The following is a 24569-nucleotide window of genomic DNA, read 5'->3' as shown; positions in this document are numbered from 1 at the left end:
GGTGCAGGAACTTCTTTGGGCACTCTTCAGGTGTCCACTCCTCATCATCCAATTTAGAGGGATCCAAGACCTCAGGGTACTTTCTTCTCAGTCCTTCCCACATGGAGTTTCTATAGCGATTAAAGGGGACTTCATCATGTTGATTAGTGCCCATCATTTGTGTTAGTCCAACCTTTCCTGCTAATTCTTCAGTGTCATGTTTTCCCATGACATGCGTTAGCAAGGCTTTTATGTCACCTAAAGACAAGGTTACCCCTGCAGTGCCTTCTTCTAAGGCAGTTATCCATCTCCCAGCTCCTTGGGTGATGTCTGGCAGTCTGTTGGCCAGCCCCACCATGTCTGTCCAGCTCCATGGGGTATACACATGATGACCATTTCTAACCACCAATGGGCATATGAGGTCTTCGTCCTCCTCTTCTTCTGTGCGGGCTCCATACTGTCTTCCAGATCGAGTGCGACTGACTGGTTCCAGGCAGTCCATCCAGTCGGTTATATTCTGTTCTAAAGCCGCTATGTCTTTGGCTACACATTGTTGTCTTTGCCTGAGTCGGGCCTCTTTTGCAGTCTCAATGATGATCTCACCAGAAATTTTTCGGGTGGGTGGCTCTATAATGTGATTCCCTTGATTGGGCGTCGATTGTTGTAATATTCTTCTTTCCTCTGCGTCCCTATGTCTTTGTATTCTTTCCTTCGCTAGCCGAAGTTGCTCAGCTAGTTCTTCATTATCTCTTCTGGCCAGATCCAGTGTGTCACAGAAGCTCTTGTGCCACTCTTCGGAGCCTCTATAGCCTGTGAAGGTCCAGTCGGCTGACTTATGGTGGGAGGGGACGGTTTTCAGTGGACCTCGATGTGCAGGCGGAGCCTTCAGGTCTCTCTCTTTATCCTCGTCTGCCTCCGTGTCACTGTTATTTGTGGCCCCCCCTGCTGGTCGTGGTGTGCGACCACTTACTTTCGGACTTGGAGACCTTGTATGATCCATTTGACAGACTGAGGACCTGTCTCCTTGTGGCTCTCGAGCTTTTAGTGTCAGTGTGAATTTGCCCTCCACATCCATGCCTTGGTCCTCTTCACGAGTTCCTAATACAAATTGTCCAGCTGTCTTCCCCATATCATGACGTTTATATGGGGGTGGCTCTGCTTCCCAGCTCGGTGCACTGGCTTTAGTCTCTTTGGATCTTTCCTCTGTCATTTTTCTCTTTTCTGCTGTAGCCTCTGTGCTTCCTGCTTGAACAAGGCCAAAACTTCTTTTTCTTCAGTGCGTTTTTTGTTGTTTTTACGTTCTTCTGCTGATCTTTAATTTCTTTTTTCTGTATTTCTACCGCAACTGCTTCACACATCACCGGATCAAATGATCCCACCAAAGGCCATTGCCTGCCCCCATGTGACCTTTTGTGCCACTTTCTCATACATTGGTTGGCCTTAGTGCGTTTTCCTGGATATTTTCTTAGTACTAAGTCTAGCGGGGTACTTTCCCGACCTTGACCTTGAGAGTTACCCATGTAACCCTGACAAACGCTATGTGAGGTGTTTCTATGGTGTTCTGGTAGTCCCTCAGGGGCTGTCCTGATCCAGACCAATAACTTGCTGGCTGTAACACCTGTTTTGTATTTTAAACCCTTAAAAGGATTAAATTTCCAACTGCTATGCCCGTCTTCTTTTTCTTTAACTAAATATGAAAATTTACCTGTTTCCCACCGAACCCTCCTTGGGACCACAGTCAGAGTCAACCTAGGAAAAAGTTCTTCACCTGGATCGGTTGGTAGTGTTACTAAATGATTTAATGGTATGCTAAGTTCTTTATTAGGGTCAGCACAAAGCAGCTCCAGCCACGGGGTTAAACCCTGATGCCACAGACGTCTTATCAGCAGCTCCCAATTAATTAGAGGGAATTGTTCTTTCTTTTGCTTCAGATTGATTACCTTAGTAATCTGCCATAATTTCTGATTGATCTCTTGTTCGTCCTGCCAATGTTCTGCTCCTACCCTGTCAAAATAGGTCCTTTCCAGCCAAAAATGTGTCCTGATTCCCTGGGTTTCGATGTCTCCGTCAGTCAAGTAATGTTCTGGGAGTATTATTTCATCATCACTTAAGTCTCCCATCAAAGACTGTCCCAAGCATTGATCAGTCTGTCAGCTTTTTCACTATAATCTAAGCCTTAACTCTTTTGATTTATAACCAACTTCATTTATTTAATCCTCTTACAACCCTAACACCTCCTAATGTCTTTGCTCCCGACTTTCTATTTTCCTTCTAATTTTTTTTTTTTTTAACTTTCTGCTTCTCGTCTTTTTCTGCTATGTTTGTTTATTAGTTTTCTCTCTTTGAAATAATATCTACCTTCTCTGTATTTACATAGCACTCTTCTCCTGTCTTTTTCTTCACTGTCTCTGTTTCACACTTTCCTCTCTGCCTGTCATGCACCTCCCAAGTCCTCCTGTTGGGTCTAAATACCTCCCCCTCGTACTCTTTCACATTAATCTTGTATGTCAGCCAGCTTGCAAGCCCTCACAGCTTTTTGCTTGCACCTCCCCGCTTACTCTCCACTCTCCCACACACAATTTTCAACAGCTTTATACACAAAAATTATTAAAAACAACTTTCTATATATCTCTATCTAGACTTCTGCCACTTTTCACTCCGCGGCTTTAAACAACCTTTTTATTCACTTAACACCAATGTGTTCTGTTTAAGCATGTATCTCTTCTTCATGTTAGACAGCTTCTCCGGCGCTGTCAGCAACTTCATATATTACTTTTTTACAAGCCCTCTTTGAGCGTACAATATTTCATTTACTTCTACGCCTTACCGCGCCTCGCGTGCGTATCCTGTGCTTAATATATTATTTTTCACCAGCTCCTTTCTGAGCATACAATATTTCATTTACTTCTACGCCTTACCGCGCCTCGCGTGCGTATCCTGTGCACTTTCTTCTACCTTTTTTTTTTCACTTACTGAGCTCCTCGTGAGCTTAATGTGCCTTTGCACTGAAAATATTCTCTTTTTCTTTTCTTATAAAAAAACTCATATTACTGTGTACTTAATTACTTATTCTTCTCCCACGCCCCACAAGCGTGTATCTGGTGCCTTACTGCACTATTTTCTGCTTCATTAATTCTCGTGTATTCTGCACTAACTCTTCATTTATTTTTTTATTTTTTTATTTTTTTTATAGTTTTTCTCTTTTCTTAAAAAATGACGTCCTTTATTGAGCTCTTTTACTTACTGTCAGCTGTGCCACTTTGCACTTTTAAATCTCTTTATCACGTACGGTATTTCTACTGCGCCCCCTCAGGCGCTTATCTTGTGCTTCCTCTGCACGTATTCTCTGTTAAACTCTTTTTCTCACTTATTTCACTTCAGTCTCTGTTAAACTCTTTAAATAACCTTGTATTACCTTGTATCTATTTGTCAGTATACTCCCCTAAATTAACCCCTACAGCGCATGCTATCAGCCGGCACGTTAGTAACGAATTTCAACACCAATTATTCTCCAAGCATTCAGGTTAGTTCTTCACGCACTCTTTTTCCACACCAGAGTTCATGAACATTCCTGACCTTTCACTCACACAGACATTCTTTTTCCCGGGAACACACACACCTTCTGAGCATTTTATCTACAAGGCCTGATAATTTTCAATCTTATCTTTTTTTAGTCTCTTATCAATTTTCTTAGTCCAGGTTCTTTTGGGTAAGAGGCAATTAAAAAATATCACCTGTCAACTTGGGCGGAAATCCCGACTCACTCCTCCAGATCGTGCAGAAATTATAAAAGGTTTCTGCTTACCTTTTAGTCGTGATCACTGTTATTTACGGTCTGGAGGGATGAGCTGGACTGCCCCAGGCTGCCGGAATGCCCCTGGACCCTCCTGGCTGGCTCGCCAAGTTCTGTCGCGGCTTGTCTTTAGTTCTCTCAGGATGTCGTCTTTTAGATAACACAAACTAATTGCAAGTGATATGCTAGAAAATGACACAACACTTTAGAATAATTCAGCCTTAAGCAAGATAAAATGCACAGAGTTTTTAAGTTTATTTAAGCCTTCGACACAAAGCTTAGACAAACTGAGTCCTCTAGAGAGACTAAATAGGTGACAACCGTGCTCATCTATTTATTGGAGACCCGCGGGCATCGCTCCTCCTTCGACTTTTTTATTTATTTCATTCCCAAGACATGGTTTTCTATTGGAAGCGTCCTCTAGTGAACCCTAAGCAGGTGTTAGGCCATTATTTCAATGTGACAAACGCTCCCATTAAAACGTGAAGGATTTACAACTGATTTTTTTAAAAGACCTTCAGCCACAGGTGCAGCTGGCCTGAGGCCCCCCCCGCACGTGGCCTCAGTCACACGTGCAGCTGGCCTGAGGCCCCTGCACGTGGCCTGCGGGAAAGCACCTAAAAGGCCTTGGAAAGCCCCTGACAGACTGAATGACTAATAGAGCCCTTTTTTTGGGTTGAACACCTGCTAGTTCAACCAGAGGACATACAGTTCGGATCAGGACACTTGATAGTTCATCACAGTTCAAATATGGACCTAAAAATTCTTCTACACATGTGTGCTGCACACTTGCACCCACGTGCATGTGAGGAACACAGCACTGCCTCCCACTCTAGTCCCGTGTTTGCCATCCAGACGTTTGGACATCAGCAGTCTTCAGCGCCTTTTATGGCCGTCTGACGCCAGTCTGTGTCATCTACCTGTTGTCTACCTGCACTTTGGATGTCCTTGTGCAGGTGTGGACGAGGTAATCCAGACGAGTTCTGACACTGCTGGCCATGCTTCTTTTCCTCATGACTGTGTCGGAGTATGGCAATATTTGCCGCGTCGGGCTGGTTCCTGCATATTCTTGCTATGTCTGACTGAGGGTTTAGAGTGTATCATTAACCAAAGAGTTGGTGGTTTTGTCCCTGACACTCCCTGGTTCTGCAGTGTCCTTGAGCAAGATGTCGAAGCCTTGTCTATGGTCAACAGACTTACAAATACTGTATCCCAGCATGCATCAGGCCAGTCACATCAATATCGTTATGGGTGAAACATAAACGACAGAAATCATCCTCAGAATAAATATTGGAACAGGCAACCCATATCAAATTGAGTAATGTGCACACAGTCCAAGAACACTGATCAGAATTTTTTTCTTTCTGTCTTTGTGTGCCCAGCCTCACACTGGCTAATTAGTAACCTGTTAATTGCACATGTCTGAATGAAAGGGCATCGTTATTTATTAAAGGATCTCTGCAAACCTCCTGCTGGTTGAAATTAGTCGTCCTTTTGGCCAATGGCAGGTCTCAGGTGTGGGTGGTGCAGTGATGTGTGTTGGTAGGTATACTCTAATTAGTCTCAGGATGTACTGTATATTCTCTCTCTCTCTCTCTCTCTCTCTCTCTCTCTCTCTCTCTCTCTCTCTCTCTCTCTCTCTCTCTCTCTCTCTCTCTCTCTCTCTCTCTGGCTGTGGATTGAAACACACCATTTTCTCAGCAGGTTTTATTCTTGCACTAACTTTGGAGTTGGATGCATGAAACTACCTTTCCTTTGTTAAAATATTCTGACTAATTTATCTGAGAAAAATAAACACTCTGTAGCTTACGAGCAACTAAAAGTAAGAAAACTGAACACAGTAGTCAACAAGAAGCTTGTCCTTTCCATGTGTGTATGTTGTTTTCATTCATGTCAGAGGATTTTTTTTTTCATTAGAAGTTGCTTTTGTACTGTACATTGGGATTTTTTTACAGTTTGTCACTTAAAAGTTATTCAATAATAATTGTGATGATGTCTGTTGTAAGTATAAAATACTATCATATGAGATGATATGAGCTACTAAGAAAATTATAACATGCTGAAGTGGATATTAATTATAAAATAATGAGAATTAAAAGATGCATTATTATAATGAGTTACTAAGTCAAACTTATAAGATAGTAAGTCATAGATATAAGTTACTAATTATGAGATAGTAGGTCGTAATAGTGGATGTTAAATTCTAATTACAAGCAAACAAGATAAGATTAAGTTTATTGATCCCACAGGAAAATCGCTTGTTGCAGTAGCAAGTGTCATACAGAAGTAAAGAAAAAGAAAATTAGTTACATTAAAGACAGGTGACTGAAGTGTATTGCAATGCTTGCTGGTGGGTGCATTAATACTGATGTGAACACATTTCATGAAAAATAGAATATAGTGAGTATAGGTATGCATAGATATGGTAAAATTATTGCACAAGATAAATTGCACAGTTGTGTATGTAATAAAGTGCAAAAGGTGATGGTAGATGTAGTTGATAGTGCAAACTCAGAAGGTGATTATGGTGCCAGAAATATTCTGAGGTCTTATTCAGTCTGACTGCAGTTGGAATAAATGACCTGCAGAGGCGCTGTTTTGCAAGACATACATATCCCAAGTCAAATGTTAAGGTATTAACTCATAATTATGAGTGATTAACTTAAAGACTATTCTGTGCCACTCTTTTCACTGTGTCTTTAGCAGCATTAGGAGCTCTTTCCATCAGCAACTTATACTGTTTCAATGTTCTGATGAATGTTTTTCTTTCCCAGAAGCAGTCAGATTTAGTTTTTTCTTATCCTTTGCTGTAAATCATATTTTTAATGTATTCAGATTTTTTTCTTCCTATTGTGTTGTCTGCATTGTGCTACGTATGATTTACAGTGGCAATTAAATTTCACATTGGGGATTAATAAACATTTTTCTAATCTAATCTAATCTAATCTAATCTAAGTCATAACTAAAAAGAAGCTAAATCATATTTATAAGATAAGTCAGACATAAAGGCAGCAAATGATAATTATGAGGGCGTAAGTGAGTTCCTTTAGAGTCTCACTTTATGCTTGGGGTCAGCACAGCAGATCAGATCTGCATGTCAATTTGATGCAGATTTACGTAGAATGTTCTTCCAGACACAACTCCACATGACATGTTGAATGGGCACGGGTGGTCTTAAAGCAGGAACATTCTGTTTGGGCAGTAAGCACAGTGAGCAAATAGCCCCCCCACCGGCCAATTACAAGAACAGAAATTACAAAAATAAAAATAAGACAAATAAGTCTGAATTAAAAAAAAATGCCAGCATTATGGTTGTAAATCGCATTTAAAGCTACTATGTGATAATTACGACTAAATCAATTTGAACGAGGTAAAATCATTATGTCATAACTGCATGTAATAAGTCATAATTAAATATAGTAAGACAGTTATATAAAAACAAGTCATATTAAAAGAAGCTAAGTCATAATTATGTCATAGTTCAAGATAGCAGCTCATAATATGAAGAAAGTAATTATAATTTAAAAAAATGTAAGTTATACTTATAAGATGGTAAGATAAAAATTAATTAGGAAGTTAAATAATAATTATGATAAAGTTGTAATTAATAGTAGGAAGTCATATTTGAAAAGAATTGAAATCATAATTAAGAAAGTAACTCATATTAAGAATTTAAATATTAATTATGAGAAAGTAAGTCATAATCAAAAATTAGAAGTTATATTTTAAAATATTATGAATCATAACTGAGAAAGTAAGGCATGTTAAAAGGAGGCTAAATCATATAAGTAAGTAAGTGATAAACAGAAGTTAATAATGATGAAAACCTCCATCATAATTAAATATAGCTAATTATAATTATGTGACAATAAGGATATTTCCAAATAAACTAAGTTATAATTATGAAACACTAAATTTGTTTCTTTTGACAGGGTCAAATTTTGTTAAAAATTTTCCTGGTGAGAATTGATTCTTTTCTTCTTTGGTGTTTGTATTGGCAGCTGAAAATATTTCTTTAGTAATTCAAATTTTCTTCCATATTGCATCGGCCCATTTGAAGTTTTGTCCAGAACACCTGAGTAACAAATGCTGAGCTGTAGGTAAAATTCAGAGAAAATGTATAAAAATAAATAAATAAATAACAAATACACAACACCACACTGATGGCATGTTGTGGCGTACAGATGTATGTGGAAGGTGTATGAAGAATTGCATCCTCTGTGTGGACGTGTCCTACATTTTCATAAGACTCATCAGTGCCGGGCTGAGATCTACTGCGGCACAGAGGACACAGGCTGCAAAGCCAGGGATGAATCCCACTGCTTTTATATGCACCATTTATTCACATCCATCACTTTCAGCTCGCAGCGTCGGGAACCAGGGACCCGGGTTAATTTATTAGTCGTCTTCTTCCCCGATGGGTTGAGGAGCACCAGAGAATGCCAAGCACACGATGCAGAGCTTCAGCACAGTGAAAAACCATTTGACATCAATCAGAGCGGCGGTTTACATGGAACAATGCAGCGCCGTGTAATCACACTGGAAATGACCATGACTGGAATTCAAAAAGTACAAAGGAACTCATTAGAGGGTCCCCCGAGGCCCAGAGTGCTATATTTATAGCAATGACCACAAAGCTTTGGTATTGTCAGTATTTATAGATCTTCTTTAATCTTTGAAGGAATCTTCTTGTGCAAAAATCTGTTTGGGTTTTAAATTATTCCTCCCCAACACTAATTATTATTCTTCATGGGTGCACGTACAAATTCTGCTATAAGCTCCATGTTGGCCTTAACCAGCATCTGTAGGTCCATATCTGGACTCTGCCTCGCTCTGTTAGAAACAACTGGTTTGCACTATAAGTGAGGACGTAACAAAATAATGTTCATTTGCATGTGGCTTCTCATGGATGGTCAATCACTTCTTCACAGTTCAGCGGAAAAAATTAGTAGCAAAACATACAAAAAAAAAGTATTGCACAAAAATTCACAGCTATTTGCACAGATTTTTCAGCCAAATACGTACATATTTCACATATTCCTCCAGCGGGGAAGGTGGTGATGATGTCACCATCTAAAAGATGTTGGATTATCTGAGCAGGAAAAAAAAGTTGTGCTAAGTCATCTTTATGATTATAACACTGTTTTAATGCTATCTTTAACCAAAACACAAACGCGAGTTTCTGATCGTTAAATGCAAAATGTGCACTGTGTATGCGCAGACATTGAGAAGAATATAGCATCCATGAAATACCATGATTAACTTTTCATATTATATTTGGCACAACCACACTGACTGTGAGCCAAATGAGGAGCCTTGTCTCTAAGATGGAATTGGAAAAAAATAATAATAATACATTCACAGTTGACTAACACGATTTTGTTTTTAACATGACACTACACCGATTTTCTTGCTTCCCATATCTATCCATTTTAAATACCCGCTTACTCCAATTAAGGGTGACGGGGGCTGGAGCCTATGCCAGCAGTCATAGGGCATGAGGCGGGGTACACACTTGACAGGATGCCAGTCTAGCACAGGGCCACACATAGGCAAAGAAACACATTCACACACCTACAGACAATTTAAAGTTTTCAACTCACCTAATGTGTACGTCTTTCGATGTGGGAGGAAGCCAGAGGACCCGGACAGAACCCAGGCAAACTCCATGCAGAAAGGCCCCAGGTGGCAATTGAACCCACGACCTTCTTGTTGTGAGGCAACAGTGCTAACCGCTAATCCACTGTGCTGCCCTGCTTCTCAGATAAAAACATGAAATGCATTTATAATCCCTGCGATCACTGTGGCATCCACACCTATAGATGTCACTGTAGGGCCAGCAGACTGGCATTCATCACCTGTCACTCATAAATTAATTGATCCCTATACAGCTTCAAAACAAGCTAAAAGTTTACAGTTCTCATAATTGTTCACAGACTGGCACCACTCTACTTAGCTGACCTACTTAAACCCTACGTACCGGCCCGGGCTTTGCGTTCTCAGGGTGCAGGACTACTTTGTGTCCCTAAGGTGAGCAAAAAGTCTGCGGGTCACAGAGCTTTCTCTTATCATGCCCCTGTTCTGTGGAATGATCTCCCTGCATCAATAAAACAGTCAGATTCTGTAGAGACTTTCAAGTCCAGACTTAAAACACACTTATTTTCCCGTTCATATGGCTAGCATACTGTCATAGTATGTTACTATGCTTTTTACCATTTTTGTTGTGTGGGCCGCCAGAAGATGAGGTACTGCTGGCCCAACACCAGAGGGCGCCCTGCCTGAAGTGCAGGCTTCAGGCACGAGAGGGCGCTGCCGCCACGGACACAACCGGGAGTGACAGCTGTCACACATCAACTCATGACAGCTGTCACCCATCATTTCATCACTCCATAAAAGCCGGATGTCATCTCCACCTCGCTGCCGAGATATCATCTACCTGTGAAGGTAATTCTCTGCTGTACTGAAAACTGTGTCATAGTCTGAACTCTTTTTGCAGCCGCTTTCCTGTTGTGTGCCTTATCTGCTGGATTGGCGTTTGGTGTGAACAGCAATGGCTTCGCTTCATACCCCAACCAGATAAGTGGTTAACAGGAGCTGCACGAGTGTGTGATTAGAGGTGGAGGTGACTTTCCACCTTCTGACTGTTTTTGTTACTGGGTGTGCACACACCCACATCTCACTGTTTGTGCTCCTCACCAGCAGTACCAGATCCGACAGTCGGGGACGGTGATCACCTGGGAATTCGGGACTTGGCGGCTCCAGTATTCACCAGGTTCGGTGGCGGCGGAAATCGTGTGGTTCCGGCTCTTCTCAGGACAGACGTCTTCTATCCTCGAGCCTGCCCACACGTCACCTTTGTGTATTGACTGCTATCAGATTCTGAGATTGTCTGTATATTCGTTGTGCACATTCACAACATTAAATTGTTACCTTTTGGCTCATCTATTGACTGTTCATTTGCGCCCCCTGTTCTGGGTCCGTGTCACTACACTTTCCCCAACAATTTTAAATTCATTTTATTAGGAAACAGAGCAGGCCGCGGCCTCAACTTTATCTAAATTCTGGGTTTTTAGTGAAGATTCAAGATTCAAACAACTTTATTGATCCCCAAAAGGCTATTTCATATCACACCCAATTACCTCAGACAAAAAAAATACAGCAATTAATCCACAGTTATTACTAGTTGAACGTAATATTGGCACGCATCAGAATTAAAACACCACACATATTCATTTGATTGTTTATGTCCGCTAAACTTTAAGACAGTTCGTCATCTGAATTGAGGCTCCGGAGGCTGATAAGCCTGCCATGTTTAGGGCTGAGCAGAGAAACACATTTGCAGCTCCTCTGACTGACCAAATACAATTTATGAGTATTCCATGGTGTCTGACATCTTCCTTTCCAAGGCGTACATTTGCTACGAGATGTTATACAACTTATGTCTGAGTTCAAGGGTTAACACAGTCTGAGACTGTATCGCCTTGCCCAACTCATTAATCATGATGGACAGGTGAGGGGTCATGGTTCTGGTAGTAGCTGTCTTGCCAATTCTCCGGTAGGAAGCTTAGGGCTAGTGGCCAGTGATCACCTTAGTATTTCATCTCTTTTTGTTGTTGCTTAATGCTGACAAACTATACTGTATTTGTTGTCTTTCCAGTGCCTGATTCTGTTTTTTCTCTCTGCTTGAGGTGTGGCTCCATCCAGAGATGGGTGTGGTGTCTACTTCTGCAACCCTCCCGTCCTGTTCACCGGCAAAATTTCCTGTATATTCGTTTTGTAAATTGTTTTGTCAATTGTGTCGCTAGCATGGCCCAAGCAGAGAGTCACCCCTTAAAGTCTGGTCTGCTTGAGGTTTCTTCCTCAAATCATCAGAGGGAGTTTTTCCTTACCACCGTCGCCTGTGTACTTGCTCGTGGGGTTGGTAAGGTTAGATCGTACTTGTGTGAAGCACCTTGAAGCAACTTTGTTGTGATTTGGCACTATATAAATTAATAAATTGAAATTGAAATTAATCTAATGTTGTGGTTCAGTCAACTTCCTGAAGCTCATCCTGCTCGCACTGGAGCCTGTGCCTAACTGCGAAGAAGAAGTAGGAGGAGGTGTTTTGACAATGTCATTAAAAGTAAGTAACGTTAACAAATGTTAACGTATCTATTGCAGCTTAGCACAAGTCAGTTTGATCATTATCAATGCACAACAGCAAACAGATAATGTTACTGCAGAAGTTATCATTAAATTAGCTTGATGTTAGCATTTTAATTTTAATGTAGTGGTGGGTAGATAAATCCAAATATGGATAATATTAATACCAGCATTGGTATCAATATTAATACAATAACATGCTTTTGGGGGGCGGTATGGGTGACTGGGCATGGACGGAGGGACTCTGAAAATGCGTACCACACAACAGCTGCATGTTATTTGTATTATTATCACTTACTGAGATACACAACACGTAGAATCACATTAACATGATTTAATGTTATTTCGAAACGCACGACACCCAGCAAACGCATACATAAAAAGTTGGCTCACTTTAACTTTTGTCATGTTGCCTGGTACTGTGCTGCTCTCCAAATTAGCCAGTGCGTTCTCATCAAGCTGGCTGCTTTGGCTGCTGTGTTGTACTATCCATGAGAAAATCATCTGTAATATCCATATTGGGACCAACACACACTTCTCGCCTTTCATCTTTTCCTCTGCGGACAGTTCTGGGCTGCGCACACTATGATGTCATCAGTTTATGCACAGCGGGCGTTGTTGCATTGTATTGCCTGAACATACATTCTACTTGTTTTCTAACATTTGTCATTGAGTGGTAATTTTCTACACTTTATTTAAGAACAAAAAAATACAATGATGAGATTGAGAGATTTTAAAGTGACCCATCATTCATTCTGTTTTCCGAGTACTGGGTTTTTCTGAAGTAGTTTAATTTTGGATTCTTGGTTTTTAGAATAAAGTCTTTGGACCACGGTTTTTAAAAAATGAGGGTGTTTTTAAGTAGTTTAATGTTAGATTTTTGGTTTTTAGAATAAGGTCTTTGGACCAGGTTTTAAAAAATTAGTTTTATTTTTTTTTAAGTAGTTTAATGTTGGATTTTTGGTTTTTAGAATAAGGTCTTAGGACCAGGTTTAAAAAAAATATGAGAATTTTTTTTTTTTTTTTTTTTTTTTTTTTTTTTTTTGAGGGGGCAGATTCTGGGTTTTAATAATAAAGCCAAAAGAGCACATTAAGAAAAAATGCATAGTGGATTTTTTTCTTTCTTTTTTGTTTTGGATTTCGAGAATAAAGTCAAAATATGGAGAATATGGTCAAAACACTGTTTCGAGAAGAAAATCAAAATGCCAAGAATAACCTTGAAACTGTCAAGAATAAATTTTAAATACAATCTGGACAATTAAAGTCTAAATGTTGAAATTAAAACTGAAATATCTGAAGAATGAAGTCAACTCCTGCGGTCCATCAGATCAGGTTAGGAGGGCGGCTGAGCGCCTTGCCACCAGGGTGGCCCCTGCTGCCCAGGTTTGTACAAATCACATGCCCTAATGCTAGTAGTTTGATTTAATATAACAAGTTCAATCTTGAAATGTTTATTTTTTACATTTCAACCTTATTCTGAAAACTGTATTTCAACTTTATTCTCAACATTATGACTTTAATCTCCACTTTATTGTCAAAATGCAAAATAAATTAAAAAAAAACTTCTTCCTCCCATTAGTTTCTCCTTGGTGTGGTTGTATTATTCCATCATTACCACAAGATAAACTCCCATTCTCTGCTTGAGTTTTGAAACTACATGATTTATCACAATACAGTCGTGTCATGATACATATCGTATCATGAGGTTCTTGTCATTACCGAGCATCACTTCCCATCAAGGTTCTCGGACAGGTTTTTTGTTCCGTATCTGAGTGTGACTGCTGTTTTAACATTTGCACAAATAAACCACATCAAGTGGTGAACAAAACCAGAGTTTATTTCAACTGCAAGAAACTCTTCTGCTATGAGAACGTAGCGTTACTGCACTCATCCAGAGAGCGTGGAACCTCTCCAAAACCCAGCGAGCATCAGCAAAGAGCCACTTTACAGGCCGTGTTGGTTTTGCACGCTCCCCTCGTCTCTGCGACGCTCCCTATGACTATGACTAATGCAACACACATTAGCATAGCGTTTGATGTCGAGTTAGCAGACATTTACACGCTCTCTGTTTAACAACTGTGTCAAGTGTTTGCTGCGTCTATTTACTTCTAGAACAACATCAAACAATGCACGCACAGGCCCACGAGGACGCTGTGGAGGCCCTGATGACAGGAGGCAAGAAAGACACATAAAAAGAGTGAAAGTGACAGAATGAAATTTGAGAAAAGGGTTGGTATTTTACCCTGAAACAGCAGCACCATGGCACCGGGGTTCTCTGCAGGGCCTCGCTGCTAATTTGGCATTTTGGCTTGATGACTCACAGCTTTTGGGACATGTCCATCTTCACTTTACTATTTTAGTGCGTGTAATCTGCGTGTAAAGTAAAGCGCAGGGTGCAGAGGGGGTGGATTTATGTATTTAGACTGTTAATTCATCAAGGGCAGTGTTTTGGGCGTAACCTGAATTGCAACAATCACATTCTCATGTGTTCCCTTTAAGACAGCCTTTCTCAAAATGTGATCCGTGAACCACTGGCGGTCCATGAGTGACCCCTAGTGGTCCATAAGTATATTGGTAAAACAATGTTAAATTAATATCAAATTCTAACTAAAAAAGTGTTTCACAAACTGTTTAAAAATTACTCCAAAGTCTCATAGTTAGTTGCATATATGAATTATTTTCATTCTTAAGTCAGCTCGTATGAAAATAATTGTTTTATGGATATTGGAGGAGGAGGAGCAAGACAAAATGACCAAGTGATTGACAGAATACATAGTTTGGTCATGTCACCATAGAACAACTTGCAGAGGATATGGGGATTAGAGTCCATTTTGATGGACAATCTGGGCATGCAGAGCGTGTCAGTCAAATTTATGTTGATGCCACTGATGCCAGAAAAGGAGCAACTGTGTCTGAGAGTCCCAGCTGCTCATTCTGCTCAGCTGAACCATGCTTTCCTGGCCAGACACAACACTCCTGTGATTCCTCAGGATCCCTACTCTCACACACACACATCTCCCAGCATTTCTGCCATTGATTTAATGGCAGAACTGGATATGTCCCCCCCCCACACACACACACAGCTGACCCCAGACGGCCCAGGCGAAGCATGATGAGAGGAGTGAAACTCACGGATCAGAGCAGGGTCCAGAACAAAGTGGGAAGGAATCCACGACCGCTCCTCGGCGCCATAACCCTCCCAATCCACCAAATACTGTATCCCACGGCCACGGCGGTGACAGGTCAGGAGCCGCTGCACCATGAACGCCGGGCCACCATCCACGAACTGGGCAGACAGAGGGGGAACAGCAGGAGGGCATAAAGGGCTGGACCGAGCAGGTTTGATCTGACTGGTGTGAAAGGACGGTTGAATGCGGAGTGACCTGGGGAGACGAAGACAAACGGAAACAGGGTTAATGATTTTGGTTACAGGGAATGGACCGATGAATCTGGGAGCCAGTTTACGAGATAGTCCTCTCAATTTCAGATGACGTGTGGAAAGCCACACTTTTTGGCCGGGCACATAGGCAGGGGCAGGGGACCTCCTGCGGTCAGTAGCAACCTTATAGGCCCGGGAGGTGCGGACCAAAACCCTCTTGACCCGCTCCCAGGTTCGTTGGCAGCGTAGGATGAGGTGGAGAGCAGAAGGAACCGAACAGCCGAGATCTAGGGGAGGAAACAGAGAGGGTTGATAACCAAAAATGACATTAAAAGGTGAGTAAACGGTAGATACTGAGAGCAAGTGATTATGAGCAAGTTCTACCCAGGGCAGTTGGATGGACCAGGTGGCAGGCTGCTGGGAGGCTAAAATTTGGAGACCCTTTGGCTGAAGGTAACTGAAACATTAACTGTTGTCTTTCACAGGTTATAAGGGACATTCTGCTGCAGAATTTTGAGATTTTATAGGTTTGTGTTGACATTTTATACAGGCTCCACAAATGGAAATGTGACAGAATTATACCTCGAACATCAAACACTTTCACCTGCAGCTTCTTTGACAGAAACATTGTTCCACTGCCGACTGGCTGTTTGAGATCGGCAGCTGGCAAAATCTGTAATTAGCTGACAATATGTAATTCTACTTCTTTAATACAGAACAAGTTGTGTGCCTGATTTATAATTCAGCCAATATATATATATATATATATATATATATATATATATATATATATATATATATATATATATATATTTATGCTTCAATCTTGAATCTACACCGTCTTATACATCTGGAGCTGAAAGATGCAGATAAGACGACCGAGAGAGAGAAAGCTGCATGGAAGGAGAGATAAGAGAGAAAAGGTGAAGAGCAACACTTGTCACAGTCAATGCTGCTTCAGATTGGGAGGAGGAGAATTTAATGGAATCGGGACGGGAAAGGATGAGCTGAAGGCAGACGCCGTTTCACTGGGATTCACTCTTTTCTCTCCACCCAAAGCAAAGAGCTCCATCGACCTGCTCCGGCTTCTTTCAGATTAGAAGTGCAACTCCTTATTTATATTATCAGTCTGTTGATGCTTTTTTTTCCTGATTTGTCAGAAAACAATGAAAAACATCGAACACAATCTCAAGTTTGTGTTCTTGTTTTTTGTTTGTTTGGTTGGTTGTTTTTGTTTCCTGACTGACAGGAATAAACACAAACATGATATAAAACTAAGGAAAATAGCAAATCCTGACAGTGAAGAATGTTTGACCTTCTTGTTGATTAATTCATTTAAATGATTCACTATTTACAAAAAACCCATTGCAGATTACATTTCTGTCAGTCGACTTGTTAATTAATTGAGTTATTGTTATTGTGACATGTAGTGTTTTCAGAAGCTTTGAACTCATCTCGTACCTGACATTCTCCGAGTCCTCAGCAAAAGATCCAGAGACGCCCGGGCCGACCTGATGGAGTCATGATGTCCCTGAACAGAGGTGTTTGGCGGTGCCACTATCTTTACAGGACAATTCTAGTCCAAGTCTTTACGGTCCTAGTGCTTCCTGTCTTAGAAGAAGAAGAGCCTTTATTGTCATTGTACATACAGTAGTGTTCAGAATAATAGTAGTGCTATGTGACTAAAAAGATTAATCCAGGTTTTGAGTATATTTCTTATTGTTACATGGGAAACAAGGTACCAGTAGATTCAGTAGATTCTCACAAATCCAACAAGACCAAGCATTCATGATATGCACACTCTTAAGGCTATGAAATTGGGCTGTTAGTAAAAAAAAGTAGAAAAGGGGTGTTCACAATAATAGTAGCATCTGTTGTTGACGCTACAAACTCAAAACTATTATGTTCAAACTGCTTTTTTAGCAATTCTGTGAATCACTAAACTAGTATTTAGTTGTATAACCACAATTTTTCATGATTTCTTCACATCTGCGAGGCATTAATTTTGTTGGTTTGGAACCAAGATTTTGCTCATTTACTGGTGTGCTTGGGGTCATTGTCTTGTTGAAACACCCATTTCAAGGGCGTGTCCTCTTCAGCATAAGGCAACATGACCTCTTCAAGTATTTTAACATATCCAAACTGATCCATGATACCTGGTATGCGATATATAGACCCAACACCATAGTAGGAGAAACATGCCCATATCATGATGCTTGCACCACCATGCTTCACTGTCTTCACTGTGAACTGTGGCTTGAATTCAGAGTTTGGGGGTCATCTCACAAACTGTCTGCGGCCCTTGGACCCAAAAAGAACAATTTTACTCTCATCAGTCCACAAAATATTCCTCCATTTCTCTTTAGGCCAGTTGATGTGTTCTTTGGCAAATTTTAACCTTTTCTGCACGTCTTTTATTTAACAGAGAGACTTTGCGGGGGATTCTTGCAAATAAATTAGCTTCACACAGACGTCTTCTGACTGTCACAGCACTTACAGGTAACTCCAGACTGTCTTTGATCATCCTGAAGCTGATCAATGGGTGAGCCTTTGCTATTCTGGTTATTCTTCTATCCATTTTGATGGTTGTTTTCTGTTTTCTTCCACGCGTCTCTGTTATTTTTGTCCATTGTAAAGCATTGGAGATCATTGTAGATGAACAGCCTATAATTTTTTGCACCTACGTATAAGTTTTCCCCTCTCCAATCAACGTTTTAATCAAACTACGCTGTTCTTCTGAACAATGTCTTGGACGTCCCATTTATAACATTTGGTCCCAGTCTAAATGGAGTAAAGAAGACTCTACTATAGAGTGAAACCAGCTCTACTGTCTTGTCAAATTAAGTGTTTCTATTCCAATAAGAGTTGATTTTACACTGTGTTAGAGTATATTTAACTCTGTTTGGACTGGGAGCAAATGTTATCCCAGCAGAGCAAATTTTACTCTTCAAAATTTACTGTGCACTAAGCCGCCGTGCCACCAGCTTACTGTGTGGTTCTGAGACTGAGTGACTTAGTGCACCAGCCAACATGTGCTAAAAAAATTTGATGGTGTTTGAATGTTAATGTTCGGCATCCATGCCAGATCAGTTAGTAATACACTCAAGAAAATAATGTGGGTGGATGATACTCTCAGTTTTGAAGTTCAAGGTCAAAATGGGCCAAAAATGGTCAAAATAGTTCAAATTTCATATTTGTTTGTCATTAAAAAATAATTTTTTTATACAAAAACCACCAGGAAACATGTAAAACACAACCTAAGATTAACATAACCATTAATAATGTTACATAAACGGTTAACTGTACATATAAATGTAAACTCTAAAATGCTTCCATATGAATTAATCTAATTTTAAATGTCTCTTTTGCACTTTACATTTGCTACAGGATCCATTGCTATTACTATAATTACCTATTCTGTGGAGTACTTCTACATGCCTACAACAAAATAAAATAAAAACATGGTTATACTTTCACTGATCCTAACACAAATAGGCAAGCTTCATGTTGTTTGTACAGACAGCGTATGCTAGCAACAGGACTACATAACCTTTAACTGGAACAAAATATTAATTGCATTTTGGGGGTTTTGGAAGTAGCTGTAAATAACCTGGAATACACAGGAACATACATGTCATCACATGACAAGATTAGACTAGGTGGCAGCATAAATGGCCTCCTGCAGAGACTAACACAATTTTGATTTAAAACATTCATTATCTGTTTTGTGTTGTTTTTAAAAAGTGATTTTTGTAAAGGCAAGCATCAATTTTAGCTTGCAAAAATGTATAGCAAAATTTTAAAAATTGGGGTTTTGACCTTTGACCTTTACGACATTGAAAATGACCCTAATAGTAAAAATTTACATAAGCATCCAGCCACATCTTCTTTGTCTGATTGAATGATCCAGCACAGATTCTGAGCATTAACAAGAAAATGCCACCAAAGAAAATTCTAGACGAGTTTCCCAAGTTTGGCTGGTGTACTAACTTAAGGTGACTACTAGATGTCTCGATGTGGCCGCTGGAATGATGTTGTGTTAAATGGTTACTTGGCTACAACATTTTGACTGCATGGTCATTTTCTCTGGATGTGATAGAGTGTACCCCAGTGTTGAGGACCCCAGCAAGTGGAAAAGACCAAGCGGATGCCCGCGTTTCACCTGGTTGTTGCAGATAGATGGCTACTTTCAGAAGGTGGGGTTGGATTGATGGTCTGCCTCAGTGGATTCCATCCAGGGCCCCAAGTGTTTGGTGGTGTGTTGAACGCTGTGACACACAGCACCAGCATGTGCTCCCTGCCCTGACCTTATGTTGGGCTTGATGAACTGGAACTTGGGGAGGGGCGTGATGGTTGTTGGGACAGACAGATGGATTGACTTTTGGCTGCTGAAGTCTCCTGTGTGACTGTCTCTCTCTCCATCCATCCATCCATCCATCCATCCATCCATCCATCCATCCATCCATCCATCCATCCATCCATCCATCCATCCATCCATCCATCGATTGACTTCAACACTAGCAGCAACAGAAACTTTCTTGCTAACATAAGTCATTGCTTAACGTATCAAAGACACATTGCAGGTGTGGTTACGGTTAGGTTTAGGGTAGAGATCTGAGCTGCCTCCACTGGTAACCAGTGTTTCTGTGAAAATATCATTTGAGAGACAGTCAACTCGAGGTAGAACATCAAGAGAAATTGCAGACTGATTTTGATTAGCTTTGGTGGAGACATACTGGTTTGAGCCAGAAACACTTGATGGAATTTTGCAGCAGGTAGCTCAGCGGGATGAGGAGTTTGGCTTCCTGTTCCTGCTACCTGCCTGTGTGCTTGAACAACACACCTTATTTCTGTGAAGGATCTCAGTTGTCCAGGTGGTTTCCATAGTAGAGAAGCTTGAATCTTCGACTGGACTGGATTGCTTGACGCAAGGACGTTTTGCTTCAAATCGCAGAAGCTTCCTTGTAGAGAAGAACAAACAGAAGCCACAAAAGCTGGAGTTTTAAACCTAACCAGACCCCTCCTACTGAGAGGCAGACTGCTATAGGCTAGTGCCTAACCAATGGCTTTTATTAGCACCTATTGTGCTCTAGTTAGCACACTCCTAATTACAGGGTAGCTGTCCCTCCTAACGATGGGACTGACACCTCTCCTAACGGCTCTCCTGATGACATGAATGACTCATTACCATGAACAAAAGACTGAAACTGCTTTGACCTGAGTACCCCATTGTAAACAGGGGACAAAGCGTGTCCCACACCCCCTCCCCTGTTAAGGCTGGGTTTCAACTGTTTCACATACAATGCCCCCTTCACCTCCCTTGAAATGGTTTGAGAGAGGAGTGAAGGCGGCATTGTATGTGAAACAGTGGGATTTGGCACATTTTACACCAGATGCACTTGTCAAGGTCAAGAAAAATATGGGCTGAAAATACCTTTTTGTATATCTCAACTATTAAAAAGCCTCGATGCATGATATAAAGCATATGTTGATTAACAAAATATTTGATTGATTGGTATGACTGATTTCATAATAAAGTCACATGATGAAGTCATAAATAGTCAAAAACACGCTTATACAGACGTGTATATTTACTTGTACATTTATATTGTGGTGTATAGAGCGTGCAGGGTTTACATCAGCCCTCCAATGCCTTTCACTACTTCACACATAAATGGAAAATGGTCAAAACATCACTGAGTACACGGAGTTAAAGTACGTGCACGTTGATATTGTTGTGTGTATGTTAAACGTGCAAGTGCCCTCTGAATCTTCACTTCCTGTGTGACAATCCGACGAGCCAGAGGCCTCCTTTCTTTGATATGAGCAGCAGCCAAAAGGTCTTTGGCTGGAAGCTGATATGTGTCAATCAGATTTTTTTTTTTAAGTGCTCACACAGCAGCAGCAGCAGCAGCGTTTGCTGTCCTGTCCGTCTCGCTCACCTACAGCGAATCTCTCGCCAGCGCTGATAACACTCCAAATAACAGGTGAGCGACTGCTGGCAGAAAGGAGATTACCTGACCTCATTGTTTGCCTTCGCCTCCTCTTTGTTCTTCACAAATAAAGGGTTTTTTTAATAAACTGAAAGGTCTTCTGCCGTGGCCCATAGAGAAAATGAAAGGGGGCAGCGAGGTATGGTACAATGTGGCGGGAAAAAGAGCAGCTCATCAGAAAATAACAAAGGTGCAAGTTAAAGATAAGGAGCCTGTCAGAGATTAATCCAGGCCGGCTTGATTGTTTTCTTTAATACCAGACCTGCTACAGCAAGCGATAAGTTTGCTGAGTAATTTGGTTTTCTAGGGGACGGGCAGCGAGTGGGCGGCTGGGTGCTTGAAATAATATTCAGGTGTGCTCCATAATTGATTTCTTTTTTCCCCCACTCCTCAGTTCTCAAAGAAAAAATGAGATGAAACTCTAAACTGCTTTGACTTGCCTTTCTGTTCACTCTGTTCTCCCTCATCCTTTTTTTCCTCTGCTGTCGTTCCCCCTTTGGATTAATAAACCGGCTTTGTTGGAGACAATAAAGCGAGGAGAGAGTGTGCTTGAGGAAGCAGGTTTCTTCTTCTTGCTCCAAGCTTCTTTTGTGAAAGAAGCAAAAGAGACAGAAGGAAGAACAGTGTCACATTCTGATGAGTCTGAGGAAAACCACTGCAAAGAACAATAGACTGCCAACGGTTAGTTTAGGAATGAAAAGCGAGCTCGCCACGCTGTACCTTGGCGGCATACAAAAAGAATATGTAAATATGATATGTAAGAAAATGAGTTTGAGGAAGAAATATTAAATTCTGTCTCACTTATCTGAAAGGATTTTTAATTTTCTGCAGCAGTTTCCATTCTCTGGCCTTGGAGTTAATATACATTTGTCTCAGAACTACAATAACACTACAGAAGCTTGGCGAGGACACTAGCAGCATTAACATGCACGTTGGCATCTACATCTTGAGGTCAGGTCTGGGAGCGCGCGCTCCATCCACCACACTATGGGTCCAGGATGGCAACTGACCACTCCAACGCCACCTCTCGAATGTACTCCGTAAAATCAAACATGTCGTTCAAAGCATAAATGCAAGTGAAAGTGCTGCCTTAAAATTCTATGTTAAAGCTGTATGGCCTTTCAAATTTCACAAAACTGACAAAATGTAGTTTCTACTGAAATCCAAGTATTCCGTCGGTTTAGTTTTGTAACGAGTTTCAAAATTACAACTCATTTTAATGAAGTGAACATATTTACATGGGGGAATTCCGTAACAAATATTTTCCTTGTCATGACATCTACAGGAGGAAGTGCATGCGGGAGGTTTTGAAATTACCGGACGTGATGTGTACCTTTGATCTGCTGTGACGCATGTTGCCGGGGCATGCATGCTAACATCACCTTAACATGTCTTGTAAATCACTTCAGAGTCCTTATCTGGTTTCAGAAACAGTGTTTTTAGATTCAGACGTGTTTATTTCTTGCTAACATACAAAATATATGAAAAACAATAGATTTATAACGAAATAAACTGTTTCAGAGTGTTTTCCAACATCTTGGTTTATTTTGTTTGAGCAAGCAGTCAACATCACACTGCCTTTCTTTACTCTGATTGGCCATCACCGTGTGCTTCCCAGCATCCCTCACACAAGCTAGTTTTTTTGATTTTACTTCAAACACAACCCATAAAAGTACCAAAAATTGGTACCGTTGCGTACCAGTATTGATTCCCAGGTACCAGGTATCGGTAACGGTATCGGTACCATATCGGTTCAAATCTGAACGGTACCCATCCCTACTACCAAATAACATTCATGGCCGTCTCTTCACTTGAAATTTGTCACTTCAGTGTAATTAATTATTAATTTTCCCAAATTTTGAACATATTGGCAATGTCATGTTATGAATCCCTTATTTTAAGGCTAGTAAATAAAATTATACCTGTGCCAACGAAAATTCTTCTTATGACTTAAATCTTTTAAAAACCCAGCGATGGTACACCTTTAAATGAAAAAAATATTATTTGTTCTTCTAACATGACTTTGTTATCTTGATGAAAAATTCAGTTTAGAAAAGGCAGTAGCTCTTTCACTCGCATGTGCCACAGCCAGGTGGAATGTGGGCGTGTCCTTTGTCTTCAACATAGAAGCACCTGCATCCTGGATCATGCACAGAGAAATGCACCACATGGTCAATATGTCGTAACTGACATCACCGCACAAGTGACACTAACACTTTTATTTGAGCAAAATTTTAACCTGCACTGTTTTCACTTCCAAATCTGCTCCTTCACAGCAAAAATCTAGATGAAGAACTTGTTGTGTGGGCCGCTGAAGAGGAGGTACTGCTGGCCCACCACCACCAGAGGGCACCCTGCCTGGTGTGCGGGCTCCAGGCACCAGAGGGCGCTGCCACCTCACAGGAGCAGCCAGGGTAACAGCTGTCACCTACGACAGCTGTTACCAATCATCTGATCCGCAACGGTATATCAGCAAGACGTCATCTCCACCTCTTTGCTGAGATATCGCTCTACCGAGGAGGTAACGTACTCAGCCAATTGTGTTGTCTTCTTGAACATAATACGTTGTTGCTTTTGCGCAGATAGTGAGTGGAACAGCAGGAGACTGTATTGGACCTTTTTGATAAGTACACACATTCCTGCACTAACCAGTGTTTTCCTGACGAGAGGTGGAGGTGGCTTTTACACCATACGTGTTGCTGGGTGCAGGCGCACCCACATCTGACTGTTTTTGTTCCTCGCCAGCAGTACCAGATCCGACAAGCGGAGGCAGTGGCCACCTGGGAGTTCGGGACTTGGCGGCTCCAGTATTCCCGGGGTTCGGTGGCGGAGGAAATCGTGTGGTTCCGGTTCTGCTTTGGACAGACGTCTTCTATCTTCGAGCCTGCCCACATGACACCTTTTGTGATTTGACTTATTTGTCTATTATTGTAATCTGTTGTGTTTGTTGTGCTTATTTCACAACAGTAAAAGTGCTATTTGACTTCCTCCATTGTCCGTTCATTTGCGCCCCCTGTTGTGGGTCCGTGTTCCTACACTTTCACAACAGGATATCTCGGCCAACGTCATGGATCCCGAGGGGCGTCAACCGGCTGTTGAACGGCCAATGGAAGAACAGGGCGCACAGGCATCCGCAGGAGGAATGATCGGTGAGTTGCAGCGAATCCTCACCGCCTTCACGGCTCGGTTGGATCTAATGACCGAGCAGAACGTCCTCCTTAACCGCAGGGTGGAGGCTCTCGCCGCGCAGGTGGAAGCGCGCCCTCAGGGCGCTGCTGCGGCT

This window comes from Thalassophryne amazonica, chromosome 7 (assembly GCF_902500255.1).
Source record: "Thalassophryne amazonica chromosome 7, fThaAma1.1, whole genome shotgun sequence".
NCBI lineage: Eukaryota > Metazoa > Chordata > Actinopteri > Batrachoidiformes > Batrachoididae > Thalassophryne > Thalassophryne amazonica.
The sequence above is the reverse complement of the archived record's forward strand: the minus strand, read 5'-3'. Positions refer to the sequence as shown.